General features: G+C 31.1%; 1 protein-coding gene across 1 annotated transcript in view; it reads right to left on the bottom strand.

The window, feature by feature from the left end:
• The window catches only part of LOC132741324 (uncharacterized), a 99,780-nt gene that overhangs the window by 31,331 nt on the left and 53,180 nt on the right, over positions 1–15,269 (bottom strand). The window lies entirely within an intron of this gene.

Below are 15,269 nucleotides of genomic sequence, written 5' to 3' on the forward strand. Positions count from 1 at the left end.
ACGTCCAACAAATATCAATTTTATGAAATCCTCTAAATAGTCGACTTATCTTAAATTGTTATATCGTTTTCTTATGAAACATATAAACCCGGTAAGCAATTTGATGACTTTATGAAACATATAGGAAATTCATAGTGTAAATAGAAAAAGATATCAAATATATTATAAGATTATCTTAACAAACACATGCGGAATGTTTGTAATTCTACCATTTCGGTAAACGCTATAAACATATAAACATTGAATACACATGTGTTTCTATTACAGCATTACGAACGTTAATTTGATCAGTTTTTACTTGTTCAAAAAGTATTGTCATATCGTAATATTATCAAATATATCTTTCTCAAAGGCAGTGCATTGGGAAATCACCCAAGAACTTTTGTAATTATGAAAACAGCAATAAAGAGCAGAAACTTTATATTCCGACAGGCTGATATGTTCCTACCACACATAATGAAAGCTACTATCTATTGTCCGCCCATCTGTTTATTTGACTATGATTGTGAGAGACAATCCATGCATCTGATACGTCGTTAACAAAATAAACTTGACAATAATTGTAACAATAATTAGACTTGTAACATTTGCCCTGCACATTGCTGTTCACTTGCTCACATAATCCTTACATTGATAGTATGTGTCTGTTTCAAGCAAAATAACTTCAAATAAGCATACCTTTACATACATAAACTATAGTTGCGTTTCCATATATCATATCATTGACGTTCTGTTTCATAATGGCATATATCTTAATGAAATAGTTAAGTGAAATGTTAACAATAGTTTGTTTCATAACATCATAGCTGAAAATATAATCAAATATGTGCTGGCCAAAATAAAACCCTTAGATGAAAATACCTTTGCAACCAATCTATAAACATACTGGTAGATAAGTATAGTGATGAACGAAACAAATGCATTTTATTGCAGGAAACATTCTGTAAAGACGTTCGCTTCAGTTTTCATATACTCATAGTATAGAATAAAACTGATTCATATAATTTATTTATATCCTGTTTAGTCCAAGAATACGACACGTAAACATTAATTTAAAGGGACAAAATTAGAATCGTTATCTCGTTTAAGAGTTATCTGCCATTGAATATACAATAAAAAGTTAAATTCAACAGCAGATAACTCAAAGTCGAAATCGGCGACCAAAAATTGTTTCCGCCTCAAAAGTTTCTTTTGTCTGCGTTAGCAAAATTCTTCCAGGGATATTGTAAGAAAAATGAGAATATGGGCGAACTTTGTGCCATATCACAAAACTGACGTCTTATCCAGCCAGATCTATAGTTATGCTATCACATCTCGTATTGAGTGTGAGAATATTTTACACATGACAGACAAGACAGATATGCATATTCGATCGTTCCTGTTGCGTATTCGGTTGTTGCCTTTTCTTCGTTTTACGACTAAAAATATTTTTTGGTTTGGAAATTTTTTCTATTATAATTTAAAAGTCGAAACATTAATTTTTAAAAATATCTTTTGAATTTTACACGCAATAAAAAAAGTCTAAAACTTTTGACTTCTTTTATCTGGTTATTTGCCGATTAATATTCGATTTTACATAACGTTTTGAATTAAACAATACCAATCATTACATTTTTATTGCACATTAACATTATCTTATTCCGTGTATAATCAGATGTTGCTTGAATGACATCTATAAACAGGTTACTTATAGTTCCTTTAAGACATAGATAACATAGAAATAAATATGCAAAAGGTGACAAATGATTAACTGGAGCAGATTTTTCATGTTTCATAAATATAATATACAATATACAATCACGATAGTTACAACTATAACAAGCTAAGAAGAAGGTGAATAGCCAAATGATGTATTTGCATCTTTTGCACTATATATTTTGTTCTATATACTCGGAGTGTCCATGCGAATATCTGATACACACACACACACTTAAATTCCGAGAGCATTTAAGTAAGGCCAAAAGCAAAAGGCAAGGACGTATGTAACTGGCTTGCAATATTCAAATGATATTGTTTATATATAAACTTTAATTTGGAGGTATTTCACTACTTTATCTGTTCTTTATATTGTTTTATTACATATCTTATTCTTTGATGATATTGAACAGGTGTTTGCAATTGCATACGGTCTTTTAATTATAAATAATAATGCACATAGTTTTACAGTCTGAACGAAAGCTGTAAATAAAAAAAACTCAGCATAGTACAGTATGTTTTATTATCAACATGTAATGAACCCGTCTAATTCGTCAAATTAGTTGGTGTACAACAAAGAGTTACATTAACTTCTTGTTTCCCATAGGGAAATAACGCAACACGTGAAAAACTATAGCTGTAGTTCAAAGCTGTCCGCTTCGGATGCATTTTTCCATCACTGGTTTAGGCACATTCATTTTTAGAGACTAATTAAATTGGAACTAATAGTCTAGAAGGACTAGGAACATATATCAACATTTAGAGGACATACAAGACAGTTGTTACCATGCCTTTGAAATGGAAGGAGTTGCAAAGATCTTGTAACGGTACGACATCTCATAGTAAAGTATTGAACAAGATGTTGTGACATGGTGATACTTATTATAACGTTATTCACATGTCATATGTACAAGCTTGATATTATATAGAATAAGGAATTGGAATTAATACAAATTATATTTTATACTGACAGCAGTATTGCCATTATTTGCTTTTGTGATGTAAAAAGACGATTGATTAAATCTGTTAAACACAAAGGTTTTCCAATGGCATTTTCTATACATTAGGAGGAACACCATTACGAAATAAAAATATAACTTAATTTGAATGTAGTAATATTTCTCAAACAAGAATGAGTAATCTCAATAATAAGTTTTATCTAAGTGTAACTTATTACATAAACATTATACCGTTTATTTTTTGTTAATGATACACTTATTTACTAAGGGACAATACGCTTTTCATGGAATAGCACTAACGTGTCACACTGTAGGTTCCATGATAACCGTCTTATATATACATCTGCATATGTTTCCAAATTCTATTTGTTGAATTCTGCTTCAGCCAGTGCTCGAGGGCTTAGGCAGTAGCTTGCACTTAGGCTCAGTCAACCCGCGCTTACAACATTTTCAACTTTGCCGTTTTTGAAGTTCTTCATGAAAATTCTATTTCTATCCATTTTAAGGTGTACAATGCGTTTGTGCTTAGATAAACAATGTTAACTTCCATAGTAAGCTCCCCTTTTAAGATATTAACATAGCTGCCTTGCCATGCCTCCATTCATGCCTAGATATTTTTCTGTTGGTGTATTTTAAGAAAAACTAAAAAAGATAACATCAGAGTCTAGATGTTATGTTAGAATACCAAACTTTCAAGAATAAACAAGCTGTTTGTATAAAGGAATGGCAAACAGGCAGTACGTCTTCTTATTATTCAAACAATGTTACATTTGACGTTGTTGGATGAGAAAAAAACAGCATAAGCCATTGCTGAAATAATACGATAATTATTTTCGTGTAGAGAAATTAGGCTAATAGTAGAGATTATAATAATCGTAATGTTTATAGTAAGTTAACAATATTTGCAAAAAGCAACGACACTTTCTGTAATATTTTCCTTGCACATTCTTGTAGTAGTGATCTAGAATTACCCGGATTAACCTTGTTGTAGCAGAAATATTCTCTTTGAAACGCCCACTTGATTCTTAATTAATGAGAAAGTTACAATAAATGTTTGGTAATCAAAAGAGAAATACAAAATTCTATTGCAGTGTAAACTTTGCCAGACGGATGTCTCCGAGAAAGTAAATTTCTGTTAAAATTACCTTTCTTAATCATACCTGTTACCAATTATTTCTTTGAAGCAATAACTGATTATTTAACCGAAGAATATTTTCCAGACCATGTTAATTACATAAATTAAGAAATAATATATAAAAAAGTTGATAAAGAGTTAACTTGAGGTACCTCAAGGTTCACCAATTCACCAAATCTTCTTTTTTTACAGAGATTTAGATGAAATTGCATTTTGGTGGTATAAAATTCGTTTTTCAAAAAGCATTTTTAATATGAGACTTTTTCGCTTACCAAGTACAGTAGTGTCAAAAGATAAATACAAGCTTTTCTTCATTTAGATGTTATTATTGGAAAATGCTATTATAGTTTAAAAATGTCTTTAGAGGAGGCATTCAGAGATTTCTTTGCCTTTCATGCTTTGAATTTAATAAATAACCACTATTTTATTTATCTTACAGAAAAATGAACCTACCACAAAACCACAACCATTTGTCTATAACGTGCCTGCTTTTCATACATAAGTCATAAGAAAATGGACACTTTAGCCATTTGTAAATACTTGAACACACGTGATTGGATTAGTAAATGAAAACACAATTTTAAAGAACGAGTAAAGTAAATGAATAGTTTTCTTTCCAATTAAAAAGGATGTATTGTTGTTTTGTTGTGTTAAAATAATTAATCTATTGTTGAATATACTTCAAATGTTATTCTATTTGAAATTGAAGGCGAAAGTTGGTTAAACAACAATGTAATGGTGATGTGGTAGTTAATACACAAAAGCAGTTAAATTATGAGTGATTCATCAGCAACTGTGGACACTCAAACATCGGTGAAACTTTCAATTAATAAACGCTGTCTGTATAAACTGTAGCTATTATGTCATTTTAGTTTCATAACTTTATTATGATTGAATGATATATTATGTCGAATTGTTAATAAAAAATATTTTCTTTATTAATAACTACATGTACTTGAAAATTAGACACTGCACATTCTTGTTCACTTGTGTTTACATTGTTATTACATTAACAGTAATATATGTATTCATTCATCTTTATTTATCCGCCCATTTTTCAATTTTTACACAGACCTAACTAAAATATTTCTGGAAAAAGTGTCACAATTATAATGTTATATAAAAATCTACAACACCTTATAAAAATGTACATACCAAACGGAAAGGAAGAATGAAAATTCAACATTGGAATACCTTTCATTACACGATATATTCCTTACAATATTTCCAGCATTCAAATATTTCCAAACAAAAAATTAAATAAATAAATTTTGTATAATATAAACTCCGGAATACCAGACGTATCTACAATTTTAATTATCCAGTCAAATCCATCACGTTCGTGTTATATCTGCTGTACTTTCACACCTCGTATTGAGAGAGTATATCTTCCTCATGACAGGAAAATCAGATATGCATATTCGATCGTTCTTGTTACGCATTGGACTGCTTACATGCCTTCGTGAAATGATTCCTTATGAGTACATTTATATTGAAACTGATGCTCTGATTTTTTTTATCTAAGTGTCAAAATATAAATTTCGACATTTAAATGGTATACAAATATAAAAACAAAATATTAACATTGTACTTCTATTTGTAATATAAGCATAATTACCCTTGGAATTTTCAAGTAGTTCAGATGAAAGACATTCATATTCTTGTAGTAACTATGAAGTAGGATGTTACTTCAGTTCATTCGGTTATTACATGTTCAGACATTTTTCCAAAGAATTATACTATCATCAAGCGAAAATGATGAACTGTATGTATGAATGTATGTTGTATGTATGTATGTATGTATGTGTGTGTGCGTGCGTGCGTATGTATGACAATAACATAGTCATAGAAATAGTCAGGCATTTGTTAAGTGAACTCTTTCAAAAAACTGCTTAATGATTCCATTGACATAGTAAAAGATAAGCAATATACATAGATCCACTTGTATTTATACAATTACCAAAAGATGTAACTAACGTACAATTTAAAGGATTATATTTACTTTATTTGGAATGTAAAAATCTAAAAATAAACAACAGATGATCGAAACCTGCATAAATCCAGGATAAAGCAAAATATATTTGTTTACTTAAGATGCATATATTATAAATTGATGTTTTAGCTGTTTCGAATCGACATGACCGGCAGTCTGCATTGGTAATTTGCTATGATTTGCTTTTACAAAAATCATTGTTAATAGTTTTAACAAACCAACGAAGATAAAAAAAACCGTTAACAGTTCATAGCCTTCAGTTCATTCGGTTATTACATGTTCAGACTTTGGAGGCAGGCGACAAATAAATCGGATCTTATTGAAATCCGAATAATTTTTATAGTCAGTTCAATGAAAACAAAAGACGTTTACTCTTCTTCAGAAAAACCTACGTTAATTTATTTTTATCATTTTCTTTTTACTTTACCGATGGCTATTTTTTTAAAAATTTTACATGCAAGATGAAGGTTCTTGATAGCAGCAACGAAGCCCATATGTATGAAAATTAGATTTATCACAAATTTATGATTCTAGATGGTTACTGCTCATGCACGTAAAAATGAATATTTAAATCATTTCAGTTTTACATCATTACATTTCAGGCCATTCAAAATTGTAGATGATATCAGTAATATATTTGCAGAACATAAGATACTGTAATTATACGTCATATACATACAGTATCATGTGTACACAATTGAATCATATGAAACGTTACGTAATATAACAAACCTGATATAAACAGTATCTTATACTGTCGCCAGGATTTGTGTACTGTGATTTGCCTTTGTCAAACCAAACACACGAGAAGAAACACTTAGTAACTACTTGACATTGTAGTAGACTTCAATGAAAATTTCTTTTAAAGAACATTTATTTTCCCCTCATGAAAATGTTTCAAAAACAAAGACATACTAAATCATAACTAGATTGATGTTCGTGCACAATGGAATATGCATGTGGCTATTATACAATAAAAGGAGTTTTCTTTGTTAGATATGTTTGTTAATGATTGGTCCATATCGCCTATTGTTTGAACAACTAAAGAGAAAAAAAGCATAGGACTGTAAGTAAGTCTCATTTTCTAGCAGTTCATATGATGGTATCAATTATGCATTCTCCAGACTGGCTAGGATTATCATGATATATTGTAAAACTCTGAAATATTATATTACTTATTTCAACATAAAATTGATCGCGTATTTCGTCTTTTCGTCCTGACACGCTGAGTGTTCTAACTAAAAGAAACAAGTCCCATTCTCTTATTTTCGTTTTGCCTCCCGTCGCGATGTCTTTAATGAACCATATTCATGTCATGCTGCTGTTCCTAGCAAAAAGACGTAAATATGACAAATAAATTTTTGACTTGTTTCGGCCTTTAGCTAGCGACAACACATTACGGGACATGATGAAAACAAAAGACAACAAAAAGAGAATGCAATATATTGGATACTTTAATTGCGAATTTAAGATAAACGAAAAAATATAAGATCCGCTGTTAATTGGAAATTTGCTGAATAGATTTACATTAAACGATCAATTTTCTTTTATCGATTAACAAAGGAGGAAAGACTTGCTGACCTTGTCAAGGTTACCTTATCGAGGACATGAACACTTGAGATGTAATGTAGATATGGGATGTGGCTAGGTACATTCTGTAGATTGCTATTTCCTGGTTTTAATTGTGTTCCAGTCAAATCAAATATCGAATGTAAAACAGACTGTCTGAACGAAATAAGACATAATAAATATTTATGTCTAAAAGTTAATGATAAGAGCCAACAAAAATTGAAAGTTCTGTTCAGTTTTATACAATTTCAATTCATTTAGTTTGAAAGAAAAACAACTAAGGTAAGACTTCTTTCGGGATCATTGAGTCCAGCACTTTGAAGTGTTGAGAATTGAGTACCGCTCAAGCCGGTGCTAAGGGGCGTGTAAAATGTTGCACTGTTTCATTATCCCTCATGTACAGACTCAATCAAACCGAGTCATGTAATTTTTTAATGCTTCCGGTGGATCACTTTTTTTCAGATGTTCAAACAGAAATGTATCTCTAATATAAAAAAATTAGACATGATTTGAGCTTGAAACCGGGGCTTGTTTCTTACTTTTAGGTATGATATGGTCAAACAATTTTGAGCAAAACTGTTATATCAGCAATTATTGAAGCGTTATTAAGTAGCAATATTGTATATCGATCACTTAAATTACAAATTTCATTCACTCAGGTTTATGCTTCTATATTGATTATATCACCTGAAAATGTTATGCTGTATTAACAGTGCACTTGTTAATGCTTGCAACAATTATGTTTTTGAGCAACTCAGATAACGTTTATACTTAATTCAGCGAAGATTTGTCAGGTTTGGTTAAAATGTGATGATATTATCAGTTGATAACATAAGCATGTAGGCAATGATACCACATTAACTGCATCTACCGTAAAGGATATATTAGTAAAAATGAATCACCGACATTGTTCTATTTTCAAACGTTTACAGTATTTTCAGTCAATAATATTACTTTGATTCCTTCATGTTTCTTTTATAAGGTATCTTAATATTTGTACGCAACTCTGTAAAATCATTCCTTCATATTTTCCCTTAAACATCACAACCAAACAACGATAAGGAATACATTAACTTTCTGCCAGCGTGGACCATGTATTATTACAGAAAATATGTACATATATATGCACTAGATTGTCTTTACTGGTAGCGTTCTCTTCCCAAACTTAAACAGTGTCAATTTGATTAAGTATCCACTTGACTTCATTTTATATTAGATTTCCTCTTTTCAGTTTTTAATTCATGTCGTAAATATGTAGTAGAAATATCTAGCGGTCTCTCAGCTTAATATAATAAATTTGTATGTTAAATGAAAATCTTACAAGTTAAAAACTTAAGAATAGCAATTATCAGTGAGTACATATCTACACAATGATTCCGTACTTTTTGAAAATTACAAAAATATTTGTACAACAAGTTTGTAATTATATTTTATACAGTCATGACTGTATAGTCTTTTCGTCAACACACTTTTTTTCACATTAACCATTGGAAAGATGTTTTATACAAAATATGCCATGATGTGTATTATAATTATGACAAACGAAGCTCACTTAATTTATTTCATACATTTACTATCTTTTACAATTTTCATATTATTTAATTCATTTGTACCTTGTACTTTCTGGCATTTAGTCAAAAAATAAGTAAAGCAATTCAAAATTTTTCATGTACACTTTTTTGATAGACTGTTATTTGTTTAAAACCCCGGGTGTAATTCATTTCAATAATGCAGTGCTTCATACTTTATCAAATTTAAGGAGACTATGCGAAGAAATACTTTACTGGCAAGACTTTGTCTCGGAAAATCTTAATGCATGCAGCCTTTCACATCGTAAAATTATATTTATTTACATAATCATAGCATGTTGCAGACGCCATTATGTGATTGAGTGACATGGGGGAGTATTATCCCAATTTTCTTCACAGTATACCCACGTTATAAAATTTGAAATATTGAAGGGGAATTTCAATGGGAAGTATGTATATTACTTTGTCCATGATTCAACGCATAATCTTATTCTATACTTTGCTTGAAGTAAGGTTAAGTAGCAATTGAACAGTTACCATGTGATATAACAAACATGCCTATCTGACGTTTTCTAAAATGCTTCGTGCTCCAAGTGTATTAGATTAATCTAGTTATAATAAAGCCACATTATTGTCAACTTCGGCAGAATTTTTATCACAGAAATTCAATAGAGTTGACATTCTATAACAATATTGATCCAGACATCGCGCAGTACATCACCGTGCATGCATCTATAGAATAATGAACAGTTTATTGAATAGACTGTCATCATCAATACAACCGTGCAATTACTAATTAGTTTCACAAAATATGGAGTATTGAAACCTCATGGCTGTGTTCTCGTTATATATTTAAATGGAAAACAAATCTTGAAAAAGGGTGATGCTTGGAAAACATTAATAACATCAATATTACATTTGTAGACTAGGTTTGATTGCGTCTGATCATAACGGATAATGGGAAAATGTAACATCGTGCATGTCCCCGAGGACCAGCTTAAGTGGGATTCAGTCTACTGGAATCAATGATCCCAAACGACCAGAATATAACACCTTAGAATCGGATAGCCTGAAAATGTTGCAGGCTGGCTTAAACGATAAAATCCGATTGAACTTTATTAAAGTGTAAAAATATGTTAGGCAAAATGATAAAAAAACAATATCTGCTACTGCGAAATTAAATAATATAAGTTACTGAGTGTAAACATGAATGAGTGTAAACATGAAACTTTAGCTAACCAGTATTTGTTCTTGTATACTAGTATCATATTTGCACAAGAAGTGTCAATTCAATTCGTTAAATTCTCGCCAATATTACAGAAGCCATATTAATATCATAATTTCCTCCCAGAATTCGACAAACGTGTCATCCTAAAACAATACTAATTACGACGACGCGCGCAGTTTAAATACTTGTATATTATAGACAACAATCCATTTATTGAGTTGTTTCATACTTTCCAATTCTAGTTATGTAGTAATGTTTCTAGTAATGATATTAGTTCATTAGTGTCTTTTTATCATACTGTATTACAAAACCTACTTGTTCAAGCCTCTCTTATCTTTCATGGAGCACGTAGGAATTATTGTACACAATGTTGCTAAAGCTAAATTATCTTTGAATTGATGATTACATATCATTAATTACAAAACAAATTGCAAAAATAAACACAATTAATAAGAAGTACCCAATAAATAATAGATTGGTGACATTAAGAATTGTGATAACCACTTTCTCAAAACATTCATACATGTATATGCTCTTTCATGGTTGATTTACAGTAAATAGTATTACAGTTGTGTCATATATGTTTTTACACGAATATGTAAATGCTAATATAAGAACATGCATTGAGACCCATAATAATAAAGCAATTTCTTATGATTTAGTGAGATTTTTAATAACCACTTATCCCCTTTCAAAATTCCATTCTATTTTGTTCAACCCCCAACGGTGATAAATGCTGTACATATAGGACACTTGGGAGTCAATAAAACTTTCATATAATGTATTGGTCTTCCATGGGAAAACAAATAAGTTCTCTCGAGTAAGGCATTCGCATTATTTTACTTGGGGACCATATGCAGCTGTTCATGGAATGAGACGAAAGTGTCACATTGATGGTTTCATGATCACCGCCGTCCGAACAAATCTGTGGATGTTTCCAAATTTTACCATTTTATGTTTACATGTTGGATTGTGCTAAAGTTTTGCTAGGGCTTGGGGCCTGGATGGTATCTTGCACTTATCACCACCGTACATATATTTTTGCTAAGCATTACCTGCAAGTCTTTTTTATTATGCTGTTTTGTGCATTCTTTAGGATGTCAGTTTATTTTATTGTAAATAAAATTCTTGACAATCACAATCATCCAACCATCATATCTTAAATGTAAAGAGGAACGCGAAATCAGAGGAAAGTGAAAGCTCGTACAACAACTGTTTGTAAAAGGAACAGCATCTGACCTAAAAAAAACTAACACTTAAAACTACTGGTGAAACAATTGAATCATTTTTTAAGAAGTTCATTGTGAGAGGATAAAGAAGACTTTTGTCCTTTCGTCAAGTGATTAATTACTTGACATTGTTCCATTTCATATCAAAGTCTGACCTGTCATTTCAATATCAAATGGTTAAGCTTCTTTATACATTTACATCTAATAAAATGTATATAAACCAAACGTGTTCAGTCATTCCGCATAACATGATTCATTTGTAAATTGTTTACAATAGTTTTTATACGTTAACAAACGGTTTGGGGTTAGTTAGGACTTTTACTTAAAATAAGTCTTACATACCATTTGCATAGCGTTTTCATTATACATAGTATATACATTTACAATACTGAACTTACAAACAAATTAATGTCGGTCATCAACATGCTTATATCAAACAACTAATAGAAGTTATGCCCGATATCATATAGTTTTCTGATATGCAAGTTGCTGGTCGATCAGTTTATTTCTCAAGGGATTTCACGGTTAATTTAGAACCTGAATATTTTATGACTTTCTCCCACTATAAGAGCTCTGGTCGTCACTATCCATAAATGATTCGGATATAAATCTACAGTTTTTTTCCAGTTTATATTACATTTATTACGATCAGAATATAACAGGACTGTTCTGTTCTGCAAAATGTTTTAATTTGAAAAGTCCACTTTAATATTTAAGAATATCTTAAGAACTAAACGTTTATTCAATTAATATAGTCTTCCATGTTATGTGATAATATTGCAAAATGTTATGAAAATAAAAGCAAGCTAGATATGGACAAAATAACAAGTTTAATAAAACAAGAAAAAGAAAAAGACTACATAAAACTAGAATGGCAAAAAGACACGGAAGATAATCGCATTGCAGTTATTTTTTATATAAATTGTGAACATTTGAAGTGTCTACGACCATGCTTACCTCATAACGCGCTTAAAACATTTCTACAAAATCAATTTATTTTACTTTTCTTCAGTGACGTCACATTCGTGTTAAATTACATACTAATTTCCTGTTTTGAATTTATTTTTCATCCAGATATACATTGATCAACAGAGATGTCTAGACAAATCAATACAAGTGTCTTTGTCATGAATATATGCGTATAATTCACAGACTTCTTGATCATTTCCTACGATTGTCCAAGTAGTCAAACAGATTTCTATAAATATTTCAAACAATAATTCGTGATACCTGTATCAGACTGAACTTTGAAAGCTATTTAGTACAAAACAATGAAATAGATTTTCTGTTACATGCATAAAAACAAGCATTGTTATCTTAAATTCGCCTGGGACAGTCGTGACTTTATGAAAATAAATATGTTCAAATTAAACACTTACCATCTGAATCAAATCAGAGGTTGATATAAAAATAAAATTGGACCCAGGGATATGAAATCTTGTATTTGAAAGAAGTAGATTAAACGCTACCAACGTGTTACTTATTCGGACAAACAGACATGTATCAAATTGATTTATGAAATGACAAACAGTATCTAATAACTACTCACTTAAATACTATCAATACCTTATAATTGTAACATTGATTTTACTTCATACGTTGCATGTTCCATGTGTAAGTATCGTGGAATAACAATGCATTGTCATCTCTGTAATCATGTGTACGGAAATGTGTATTGGAAATAAAGAAACAACTTTGGGATTTAAGACAGAATTTATGAGTTATTCACAGATTGAATAATAATGATTAATCAATTGTGATTCATCATAATAATTCAGTTCGTGTATGTAATGGGAGTGTATTGCAATATGTCTTATAACTTTTTTTGTAAAGAACCTCTATAAATGTTAATTGAAATCTAATTTTAAATTCAATTGTGTGGTATGTCATATTTAAAAATGGCTTATATATTATTTGTAATTAAAGAATCTGGAAACAAAGTGATCCCTCGGAAGCATTAATCACAACAAAACTACACAAGAATTGCAGACTCGGTTTGATTGAGTCTGTACATGAGGGATAATAAATAAGTGCAACATCCCTCACGCCCCCTAGCACCGGCTTGAGTGGTACTCAATTCTCAACACATAATAGTGCTGGCATCAATGATCCCGAAGGACCAGATAAATATAACAACACTGAAGTGAAGTACGGGGCAACGTTTTACAGCTGCCACACAGCACTTGTCAACTGCTGTTGTGAAGTATAAAAATAAGTTGCGAAAACTGTTGAAATAAAGATAAGCAATTCAGAAAGGTAATATCTCACTCGGACTTTACCTGAATATACAATAAATGTATTTTGCATTTCAGCAGAGAAGAGTGTAACTTGGCTTTTAGCAATTTGGCAACTTGATGAGTTGTTAATATGTACGAGGTATGTTCAAAAAGTTCGTGGACTTTTGCTGTCAGTTTTTATTTGGTTCATAAAAACACCCTAAGTGGATATGATATGAAAGAATGTCTTTATTTCTACAAGTAAGATTTACTTTTATTGTAAACTTATATTTCCTTTACGAGTTATGTGCACTTTAATAACCATGGCAACGCAACATCGGCGCACGCCAAAATTTTCGTATAATGTTAGAATATACACAAATGGTGAAACAAACTGAATGATTGTTTTATGAAGTAAAATTCTAGTAATCATCTACTAATATTTAGATGACATAAATCTGAAATTTGACGTCGTTTGGACGTTGAATAGCTGAACAAACAGGTTTTGAGTTGCAGTAGACAGACGGGCTAGTTGTTAAGTATAAAACCCGTTTCAAAACTAGAAATTCGCTCTTTCGAAAATTTTTACCAATAAATGTTGGATAATCCTTCATATTTTTATGAGGTGATTAAATTAACAAAGAACAATGATTTGGTGAGCAAGTCTATGAGTTTCAGGTCGCGCAAGCTATTCAAATACGGCAAATACATGCTCACAGACAGAAAGGGCGACGGATAATTTTTAGCGGCAAAATGTTGGGACGTTTGTAAAGTCAATTGCAAAAGATCTACAGAAGTCCAGAAATATGAAAGGTTTGCGAGATGTCCGACATTTTTTAATTTCTGCATCGGGTCTATGGATTCAATTCTGACAAAAAATTTAATTTAATTAAAATAATATTTTATTTCATTCATCAGGATATATGCGTATCTACAAACCAATAATTTTTATTTGTATTACGTGTGTTTACCCTGGTCTGTTTTATAATTAATGCTAGCCGGTGTTCAGTAGATTTACCGCATTTACCGCATAGAATAATTGTCAGTTGGTAAAATATTTTTCTTTATCATTGATAATTATATTGTTTAAAGATCGGACGAGGGTGGTTTCAAGTTGATACTTTAAATAAACAATTGAATTGTCCGTTAAGTGTCTAAATTACTCAAATATCTCGATAAAGAGCGGAAAGTATGCGGCACTCGGACCCTTATACGGAGAATGGAGCAAAAAGATTACAACTTTATATCTCGGGTCATCATCACAAACAGAAAAATGGTTTTGGTATATGTACCGCAGATATTGAACACTAAAAAGAGTACTTTCAGAAACAATGACGCTGGTAAAATGTTTCATTTATATTGCGACGTCACGAACGTCATTTTGTTTCATCATCAGCGTGCAGGTTCGGTTTGATTGAGCCTGTTCATGGACGGTACTGGAAAGTGCAAGTTACCGTCCACGCCCCCTAGCACCGGTTTAAGCAGAATTCAACATTTAACACGAAACTGGTAAAATTTTGAATTTAGAAACATCCGCAGATGTGTTCATACGGCTGTTTTCATGGAACCTTCAATGTGACACAGTAGTGACATTCCATGAAAAGCGGCGTATGGTCCCCAAGTAAAAGAATGCTTTTGTCCTAAACGAGAAAACAATGAGCGGAACTAAATAAAATGGAATTTTGAAAGGGGATCTGAGGTTATGAAGCCTTCATA

The sequence above is a fragment of the Ruditapes philippinarum genome, unplaced genomic scaffold (assembly GCF_026571515.1).
Source record: "Ruditapes philippinarum isolate M1 unplaced genomic scaffold, ASM2657151v2 ctg1247_1_1_1_1, whole genome shotgun sequence".
NCBI classification, from domain to species: Eukaryota; Metazoa; Mollusca; class Bivalvia; order Venerida; family Veneridae; genus Ruditapes; species Ruditapes philippinarum.